The following is an 11,373-nucleotide window of genomic DNA, read 5'->3' as shown; positions in this document are numbered from 1 at the left end:
AATCGAACTAGAACTCAGGACTAAGAAGCTCAATCAAAAATGCTCAACTACATGGAAACTGAACAATTGGCTCCTGAATGACTACTGGGTACATAACGAAATGAAGGCAGAAATAAAGATGTTATTTGAAACCAATGAGAACAAAGATACAACATACCAGAATCTCTGGGACACATTTAAAGCAGTGTGTAGAGGGAAATTTATAGCACTAAATGCCCACAAGAGAAAGTAGGAAAGATCTAAAATTGACACCCTAACATCACAATTAAAAGAACTAGAGAAGCAAGAGCAAACACACTCAAAAGCTAGACGAAGGCAACAAATAACTAAGATCAGAGCAGAACTGAAGGAGATAGAGACACAAAAAACCCTCCAAAAAATCAATGAATCCAGGAGCTGGTTTTTTGAAAAGATCAAGAAAATTGATAGACCGCTAGCAAGACTAATAAAGAAGAAAAGAGAGAAGAATCAGATAGACGCAACAACAAATGATAAAGGGGATATCACCACTGATCCCACAGAAATACAAACTACCATCAGAGAATACTATAAACACCTCTATGCAAATAAACTAGAAAACCTAGAAGAAATGGATAATTTCCTGGACACTTACGCTCTCCCAAGACTAAACCAGGAAGAAGTTGAATCCCTGAATAGACCAATAGCAGGCTCTGAAATTAAGACAATATTTAATAGCCTACCAACCAAAAGAAGTCCAGGACCAGACGGATTCACAGCCAAATTCTACCAGAGGTACAAAGAGGAGTTGGTACCATTCCTTCTGAAACTATTCCATTCAATACAAAAAGAGGGAATCCTCCCTAACTCATTTTACGAGGCCAACATCATCCTGATACCAAAGCCTGACAGAGATACAACCAAAAAAAAGAATTTTAGACCAATATCCCTGATGAACATCGATGCAAAAATCCTCAATAAAATACTGGCAAACCAAATCCAGCAGCACATCAAAAAGCTTATCCACCATGATCAAGTGGGCTTCATCCCTGGGATGCAAGGCTGGTTCAACATATGCAAATCAATAAACATAATCCATCATATAAACAGAACCAAAGACAGAAACCACATGATTATCTCAATAGATGCAGAAAAGGCCTTTGACAAAATTCAACAGCCCTTCATGCTAAAAACTCTCAATAAATTCGGTATTGATGGAATGTATCACAAAATAATAAGAGGTATTTATGATAAACCCACAGCCAATATCATACTGGCTGGGCAAAAACTGGAAGCATTCCCTTTGAAAACTGGCACAAGACAGGGATGCCCTCTCTCACCACTCGTATTCAACATAGTATTGCAAGTTCTGGCTAGGGCAATCAGACAAGAGAAAGACATAAAGGGTATTCAGTTAGGAAAAGAAGAAGTCAAATTGTCCCTGTTTGCAGATGACATGACTATGTATTTAGAAAACTCCATTGTTTCAGCCCAAAATCTCCTTAAGCTGATAAGCAACTTCAGCAAAGTCTCAGGATACAAAATCAATGTGCAAAAATCACAAGCATTCTTATACACCAATAACAGACAAACAGAGAGCCAAATCATGAGTGAACTCCCATTCACAATAGCTTCAAAGAGAATAAAATACCTAGGAATCCAACTTACAAGGGAAAGGGATGTAAAGGACCTCTTCAAGGAGAACTACAAACCACTGCTCAGTGAAATCAAAGAGGACACAAACAAATGGAAGAACATACCATGCTCATGGATAGGAAGAATCAATATTGTGAAAATGGCCATAGTGCGCAAGGTAATTTATAGATTCAATGCCATCCCCAATAAGCTACCAATGACTTTCTTCACAGATTTGGAAAAAACAGCTTTAAAGTTCATATGGAACCAAAAAAGACCCCGCATTGCCAAGACAATCCTAAGCCAAAAGAACAAGGCTGGAGGCATCACACTACCTGACTTCAAACTATACTACAAGGCTACAGTAACCAAAACAGCATGGTACTGGTACCAAAACAGAGATATAGACCAATGGAACAGAACAGAGTCCTCAGAAATAATACCACACATCTATAGCCATCTGATCTTTGACAAACCTGATAAAAACAAGAAATGGAGAAAGGATTCCCTATTTAATAAATGGTGCTGGGAAAATTGGCTAGCCATAAGTAGAAAGCTAAAACTGGATCCTTTCCTTACTTCTTATAAGAAAATTAATTCAAGATGGATTAGAGACCTAAATGTTAGACCTAAAACCATAAAAACCCTAGAAGAAAACCTAGGTAATACCATTCAGGACATAGGCATGGGCAAGGACTTCATGTCTAAAACACCAAAAGCAACGGCAACAAAAGCCAAACTTGACAAATGGGATCTAATTAAACTAAAGAGCTTCCACACAGCAAAAGAAACTACCATTAGAGTGAACAGGCAACCTACAGAATGGGAGAAAATTTTTGCAATCTACTCATCTGACAAAGGGCTAATATCCAGAACCTATAAAGAACTCAATCAAATTTACAAGAAAAAAACAAACAACCCCATCAAAAAGTGGGCAAAGGATATGAACAGACACTTCTCAAAAGAAGACATTCATACAGCCAACAGACACATGAAAAAATGCTCATCATCACCGGCCATCAGAGAAATGCAAATCAAAACCACAATGAGATACCATCTCACACCAGTTAGAATGGCAATCATTAAAAAATCAGGAAACAACAGGTGCTGAAGAGGATGTGGAGAAATAGGAACACTTTTATACCGTTAGTGGGACTGTAAACTAGTTCAACCATTGTGGAAAACAGTGTGGCAATTCCTCAAGGGTCTAGAACTAGAAATACCATTTGATCCAGCCATCCCATTACTGGGTATATACCCAAAGGATTATAAGTCATGCTGCTATAAAGACACATGCACATGTATGTTTATTGCAGCACTATTCACAATAGCAAAGACTTGGAATCAACCCAAATGTCCATCAGTGACAGACTGGATTAAGAAAATGTGGCACATATACACCATGGAATACTATGCAGCCATAAAAAAGGATGAGTCCGTGTCCTTTGTAGGGACATGGATGCAGCTGGAAACCATCATTCTCAGGAAACTATCACAAGAACAGAAAACCAAATACCGCATGTTCTCACTCATAGGTGGGAATTGAACAATGAGATCACTTGGACACAGGAGGGGGAACATCACACACCGGGTCCTATTGTGGGGAGCAGGGACGGGGGAGGGATAGCATTAGGAGACATACCTAATGTAAATGACGAGTTAATGGATGCAGCACACCAACATGGCACATGTATACATATGTAACAAACCTGTACGTTGTATATTAAAGTATATTAAAAAAAAAAAAAAGAAGAAGAAAACTTACAGTACTCATTTTATAGACAAATGAAGGAAGGGTAAAGATTTTAAGTTGCCCTAAGCCACAGAACCCCATTTTTAGCCATGGTACACTGTATCACACCATCCAACAGAGTTACTTACATGTATAAAAGTTTGTACATTCTTTTAAAATTTTGTAAACATAAATAAATATGCTGTAGAAAGAGGCAACCTTGTGGAATGGACTATAAGTCAGAGATTTCAATTCTGTCTCTTGGTTTTTTCACTGATTTACTGTATGATCTAGGAAAGGTCATCTACTTCACAGGTCTCAGCCTCACATTCACAAAGTAACTGATCTCTGAAATATATTCTTACTTTAAATTTGTATCTACTCTGGGGTTTAGTTTCTGACTGGGATAGCCTGATCCCCTTGAAAGATAGATTATCAACGCATAACAATTAGATGGCCTATGATATTATTTTGCTAAGATTTCACAAAACCCAATCATCATCAGAGATATGGTAGCTCCTGGAGAGACAGCACACTCTTTGCAGATTTGGAATGCCCAGTTTCCATCCTTGCTCCATCCCATACTGTGGGAGACACAAAGGGAGGAGGTAGGAAATTTCTACAGAAATCCCATGAGGTGATAATAGATCACTTGTACTTCTGCCTAACGTTCTTCACAGGATACAGTCAAACAATGGGAATCAGTCACAGAAGTCATGATTTTGATTTGTTTCCTAATCTAATGTATTCTGCAAACTATAATTTCTCTTTTTAATTCTACAGAGTACACTATATAATGTACATAAACAGTATACATTCAAAGACCCTAATGCACACATCACATAAAAAATATATATATATATACACACACATACAGAATCTCAACTCATTACACAAAATTCAGCACCCTTTTATGATTGAAAAACACTAAAAATGCTTAAACAAGAAAAAAACTACTTCAACACAGTAAAGGTCATATTTTTTTAAAAAATCCACAGCAAACCTCATGAAACAACAGTGAAAAACTGTAGGCTTTTCCTCTAAGTCAGGAACAAGAGAAGGATGCCCAGTTTTGTCACTTCTATGCAATACAGGAAATTCTAGTCAAAGGAATCAGGAAGAATAAATAAAGATATCCAAATTGCAAAGGAAAAAGCAAAATATGTCTGTTTTCAAAAGACATAATCTTATATGTAGAAAACTCCAAGTAGTCTACAAAAACGACTGTCAGCATTAATAAATCAGCAAAGTTGCAGGATACAAAATCAACAAACAAATACTAGTTGAGTTTCTATACACAAACAATGAACAATTTAAAAATGAAATTAAGCAAACAATCCGAAAGAATAAAATAAATTGGAATAAACTTAACCAAGGAAGCAAATGACTTATACTGAAAACTACAAAACAATACCGAAAGAAATTTCAAAAGACATAAATAAATAGAAAGATCCTAATATTCATGAATTGCAAGACTTAACATTAAAATGTCAATACTACCCAAAGTTATTATAGGTTCAATGCAATCCATATTAAAATCCCAATGATTTTCTTTTCAGAAATTTAAAAACTCTATTATAGAATTCATGTGGAATCAGCTTGGTGCAGAGGCTCACACCTGTAATTCCAGCACTTTGGGAGGCCAAGGTGGGCAGATCACAAGGTCAGGAGATCGAGACCATCCTGGCTAACAGGGTGAAACCCCATCTCTACTAAAAATACAAAAAAATTAACCGGGCGTGGTGGTGGGAGCCTGTAGTCCCAGCTACTCGGGAGGCTGAAGCAGGAGAATGGCATGAACCTGGGAGGCAGAGCTTGCAGTGAGCCAAGATCGCGCCACTGCACTCCAGCCTGGGTGACAGAGCAAGACTCCGTCTCAAAAATAAAATAAAAATAAAAACAGCAATTTTGGTGAAAATGTAGAGAACTTGGAACCCTTGTCCATTGCTGCTGGGAATGCAACATGGTACAGCCACTTTGGAAGTCAGCTGAGAGTTTCTTACAGAACTAAACATACTCTTACCACACAAGCCGCAATCACACCCCTTAGTATTTACCCAAATGAGTTGAAAACATATTTACACAAAAACCTGTACATGAATGTTTAGAGCAGCTTTATTCATAATTATCCAAACTTGGAAGAAAACCTGTTCTTCAGTAGGTGAATGGACAAATAGTGACACATCCAGACAATAGGATATTATTCAGCACTTAAATGATCTATCAAGCGATAGAAACACAGGAACTTTCAATCCGTATCATTAAGTGGAAGAAGCCAATCTGTGAAGGCCACGTACCGCTTCACTCCAAACACGACATCCTGGAAAAGGCAAAACTAGGCGGCATAGGGAATGTTTAGGGCAGTGAAACACCCTGTATGATTCTGTGATGGTGGATACACGTCATCATGCATCTGTCAAAATCCATCAAACCTACAACCCAAGGAGTAAACCCTAACATAATAAAGGAGGACTTGCCGGGCGCCGTGGCTCACGCCTGTAATCCCAGCACTTTGGGAGGCCGAGGCGGGCGGATTACAAGGTCAGGAGATCGAGACCATCCTGGCTAACATGGTGAAACCCCTTCTCTATTTAAAAAAAAAAAAAAAAAAAAAGTACAAAAAACTAGCCCGGCGAGGTGGTGGGTGCCTGTAATCCCAGCTACTGGGGAGAATGAGGCAGGAGAATGGCGTGAACCTGGGAGGCGGAGCTTGCAGTGAGCCGAGACTGTGCCACTGCACTCCAGCCTGGGCGACAGAGCGAGACTCCGTCTCAAAAAAATAAAATAAAATAAAGGAGGACTTTGGTGAATGATAATGTACTGATACTGGCTCAGGAATTCGAATATGTACCACACTAACAAAAGATGTTCGTAAAGAGAAAACTGAGGGGAGGGGTGTGTGGAAACTGTACTTTCAGCTCAATTTTTCTATAAACCTAAAAAAGGCATATTAATTTTTTTTTAACATCCTAACAGAGCATCAGAGGATGGGCAAACAAAGCCTGGGCAAAACATGGCAGAAAAAGCACGAAGTACAACAAAAAATAATTTTCTTTCCAGTAAGTTGTTGTTGTTGCTCTAAGTACCTGGTACAGCCATTCTCGTTGGCGACTAAGATTTGCAGGTGGAAGGGAGAGAGAGGGGGTCAAGGGGAAGCTGGAGGATGGTCTGAAAGATGGAGGGGGGAGCTGTTCAGGCAGAAGTAGGTTGGATCCTGACTCTACCACTCACTATGCCACCCTGGCAAAGAGAAACAAAATCGGGCTCCAATTACAGGGGTAAGGGAAGATTTTCATCAGTACCCACCGTTGCACTAGGGAAGAGTCCGGCCTGAGCTGGACCGAACTTGGATTTGTAGAGGCGACTTTGAGTTTCAAAGGGAGAATGAGGGAATAGGGAAGGGGTTGGGGGGGCGCTCAGTGGAGTCAGGAAAGTGACAAATTGCAAAGGGCTGGTGTGAGCACTGTTGGCCCCAGTGCTGCTCCCCGTCTGGAAACTGTCGTCCTCCCAGAGGGAGGGGAGACAGGCCTGGCCTCAGGTGCCAGCCAGAACAAGCAGCATGGAGTTCTCCCAGGCAGGCAAGTTAAGGGACGCCGGGGTCATCTCAGGGGTGTGGCCTCCAGCGCTGGGAACTGTTAGTGTTTGTTCAAGTCCCCACGGGCCAAGCCTGAGGCCTGGTGGCCAACGGGGCTCCGAGGGGCCGGGCTGGACTCGGCTCCAGGAGGTTCTTTGTCAACAGAGCGAGTTAACCGCGCCCTGGGAGCCTCCGTTTTCCTCGCGTGTCCTTGAGCAGCAAGAGACGACGCGATCCAGGAGCCTCCAAGAGCAGGTTCTAGCGGAGGCTGGTCCCCGCCGGGTCCCTCCCGCCCCGACGGCTCCGGCTCTGGGAATGCACCGGCCTGGGAGCGCCCGGGAAAGACCTCGCGTTCGCCCCGCGGACCCAGGCGAGCCCCGCCGCCTTTCTCCCCGGTCTGGGGAAAGGAGCCAGAGAGGCGCGGGCGCCGGCGCAGCGGAGCGGGGTCAGGCCGCCCAGGGAGGGCGAGGGCAGTGGCCGCGGTGGCCCGGCCCGCCGCCCGCTCCCCACCCGCAGCCACGTCCCGCAGACGTGGGCTCCGCAGCAGCCCGCCCGGCGCCCTGACTGCGCCCACTGGAAGCCCCGAAGGAGCGGCTCCTGGAGCGCGTCCTGCGCTGGAGTCCTGGAGGATGCCAGGATCTGGAGGGGGCGGTGGGGTCCTGGAGGATGTCACAGATCTGGAGGGGGCGGTGGGGTCCTGGAGGATGCCACAGATCTGGAGGGGCGGTGGGGTCCTGGAGGATGCCACAGATCTGGAGGGGCGGTGGGGTCCTGGAGGATGTCACAGATCTGGAGGGGGCGGTGGAGTCCTGGAGGATGCCACAGATCTGGAGGGGGCGGTGGGGTCCTGGAGGATGCCACAGATCTGGAGGGGGTGGTGGGGTCCTGTCCCAGACTCATCTTGAACGCTGCGAGGACAATGACCCCCCAGCCCGCCTCAGGCAGGAGGCGCAGTGGTCCCCTCTGCAAGCTGCAGATTCCCCGCCCTGGCTCCAAGTGACCATGGGTGAAACCGAGCTGGAAGCGACAAAAACGCTTTAAAAACCTGAGTTCCCACCTCAGGGTACTGATGCCTTTTACCGATTGTAAAGCCGGTGTGGAACTTTGCAGCCTTGGCCCAGAAATGCAGCTGAGTGTCCTAGAGCAGGTGCAACCAGAGGACGTTGGCAGGGGAGCAGTGCCTCCTTGTGGTCAGTGCATGCTGGCCTCGGTGACAGGAGAACCTTAAGGCTGGTGACATTCAGTCCCCAAGCAGGCAAATCACAGAGGTGGCTGGGGGTGTGCAGGGCTAATGGGCAAACTAGAGCAATGGAATAATGTCTTTCCTCTCAGACAGGGAAACATTTTAAAAATAGGTAACACTAGGCCGGGCACAGTGGCTCACGCCTGTAATCTCAGCACTGTGGGAGGCTGAGGCAGGTGGATCACGAGGTCAGGAGATCGAGACCATCCTGGCTAACACAGTGAAACCCCGTCTCTACTAAAAATACAAAAAATTAGCCGGGGGTAGTGGCGGGCACCTGTAGTCCCAGCTACTCCGGAGACTGAGGCAGGAGAATGGTGTAAACCTGGGAGGCGGAGCTTGCAGTGAGCAAAGATAGCGCCACTGCACTCCAGCCTGGGTGACAGAGCGAGACTCCTTCTCAAAAAAATAAAAAATAAAATAAAATAAAAACACTCAATGCTGGTGGGGGCACATGGAAACTGGCACTGCCATAAACTGCCAGAGGAGGAAGGAAAGTGGGTGGTGAGAGGTTTCTTGGTTTGTTTTGTTTCGTTTTGGGGGGGTTGTTTTGTTTTTCGGGGGATGGTTTTTTTTTTGGCAAAGGCAGGGTCTCACTATGTTACTTAGGTTGGTCTTGAACTCCTATCCTCAAGCAATCCACGTGCCTTGAGTTCCCAAAGTGCTGGGTTACAGGCGTGAGCCACCAGGTCCCTGAGAGCCTTTTGGAACTAGGAATCAGAAGTCTTTCTCTGGGGTTGGGGGAGGGGAGGGGGACAGTGTACGTGTGCAGGGGTTTGAAAACTTTGTGGCTTGGCCATGGATCTCATGGCCCGAGAGCCTCACCTCAGTTTCATGGGCGAGATTGGCCTTTGTGGAGTTCGAGTCCAACCCAGAAGAAACAAGGAAGCCTGGGTCTCCTCCAAGTGTGCAGGAGGCTGGCCTGGGGTCCCCCCAAAGGCAGCCAGAGACAAGCCCAGAATCCCCCAGTCTGCAGCAGGGTGCAAAGGTTTGGGGTCCCCCCAAAGGCAGCCAGAGACAAGCCCAGGATCACTCAGTCTGCAGCAGGGTGCAAAGGTTTGGGGTCACCCCCAAAGGCAGCCAGAGCCAAGCCCAGGGTCCCCCCAGCATCAGCAAGATCTACACCTGGAGTCACCTCAAAGGCAGCGGAGTCTAGTCCTGAACCCCTACAATGTCAGCTGAAGCCAAGTGAGGATGCACCACAGTGTTCTCAGGACCAGGGAGAACTAGCCTCGGAGTGGGCCCAGAGTCCAGAGGAGCTGCCCCGGGGGGTGCGGGTGGCATCAGCAGCTATACCCGGGCCCAGGATCACCAGGGCCTTACCCCAGTCAGCACGTGCCGAGTTCAGAGCCCTCACGGCCAGTACAGGAGCTGACACCCAAGGCACCTGGCTCCCTGCCGGGGTCAGCACGAGCCAAGCAAGCTGCCTCTGGCTGGGGAGAGGTGACGGGCGCCCATGAGGCAAAGAAACGAAAACATTCTTCAGCTCAGGCTCCAGTATCCAAGAAGTTGAAGGAGGAGGAGGAGGAGTTTCCTGTAATCCAGAAGGGGAGGCCCAAATTGGGTTGGGCATGGAAGGACCAAAATCTGACTTTTATAACATTTCCATTTGCCCAAAAAGAAAACTCAATGCCCGTTCGCGCAGTCACTCTCCACTCTCCCCCACAGGCCCTGGTGACAATAAATGTACTGTCTGTCTCTATAAATTTGTCTTTTCTGGACATTTCTTACAAGTGGACTCTTACAGGCTGGGCGTGGTGGCTCACACCTGTAATCCCAGCAATTTGAGAGGCCTAAGCAGGATGATTGTTTGAGACCGGGAGTTTGAGACCAACCTGGACATCATCGCAAGAACCCTGTCTATGGAAAAACATAAAATAAACAAATTAGTCGAGCATGCCGGTGCACACCTGTAGTCCCAGCTTCCAGGGAGACTGAAGTGGGAGAAAGTTGAGCCGGGGATGTCGAGGCTGCAGCGAGGCATGATTGCGTCCCTACACTCCAGACTGGGCGACAGAGCAAGACTCTGTCTCTAAAAACAAACAAAAAGCATGGTACATTCCTTAGAGGGAAGCCAGTAGATTTTACAGGAGCAAGAACCTCTTTCTCATGCACCTCTCTTTCCTGAGTGCCAGCCAGGCAGGAGCAAAATAAATAACTGTGGAATTAATAAGTAAATAAGTCCACACATGGAGCCCTCCACACAGAGGCTCTCGCAGGCAGCATCCGTCCAGCACAGCCGTCATGACTGGAGCTGTCACCTCCTCCGAGGAGAAGTTCTCTTCTCTGGGTACAAGCATCCCGTCACAGGTGGAAGAGAAGCCTGGCCCTCTAGCTTTTCCTGTAACTAAGCTCTCGTTTCTCCTGGTGTGCTCTTATTCTCTATCCGCATAAATTATGTGAATTTAAAATTGCATGCCACAAACCACTCATAAGGCCTCACTCTGTGCACAATTTTTGAAGATAATATCTCTCACTTCAAATTTTTTTTTAAATTGCTTGGAGGAGTGATCTTGAAGATGACAGGTCTCAGGCGTGTGGACACATGACACAATTTGGTCACACGGTGGCGCCATGGAGGCAGTCCGCAAATTGTTGCCACAGTTGCTTCCTCAGTGTCTTGCACCCTGGCAGCTGTGTCCCAGCAGCTCACGTCTGCAAGTGCTTTCCGTGAGCACACTGCTTTTCGGCGCTTATCACAGTGAAAGATGGGCATGCGTTAAGCCGCAGCGCTGGTGCAGGCGCTGAGAAACTCACACAGGCCAATGTCTGAGAATCTGTGAGGCAGCAGACACAAGGTCGTGGAGAAAATGAAAGACGGTCTTAAAGTGGAAAGATACGACACACACACACACACACCCCCCCCCCCCCAAGTGAAAGATTAGTCTTGATCCATGTACATATTCAATTGTGTAGGATCTTCAGAAACACGTTGCTTCAAATAACATGGAACCACCTTGAACTTTTGGTGCATCGTGTCTGAATCTGTCCCGAGAGCCAGGAAGAAGGACTCAACCCCTGTTTCCCACAGAGCCCTTTAGCTGTCTGAGGATGGGCTCCTATCCCTAGGGGCCGATTTCGGGAGGAAGGAAGGAAGTCACTGGCGTGCCCTGGGTTGTGGGGATGGAATGAGATTGGGCCGTGGGGTGCTGTGGGTGCCGCAGACTGCCTGAGTCTTCCTCTTCCTTTATTCAGATGGGCACCCTGAGCCTGGGCTGGCAGCTGCCCTGA

Source organism: Macaca fascicularis, chromosome 6 (assembly GCF_037993035.2).
Source record: "Macaca fascicularis isolate 582-1 chromosome 6, T2T-MFA8v1.1".
Classification (NCBI taxonomy): Eukaryota; Metazoa; Chordata; class Mammalia; order Primates; family Cercopithecidae; genus Macaca; species Macaca fascicularis.
This window is presented reverse-complemented; position numbering follows the sequence as displayed.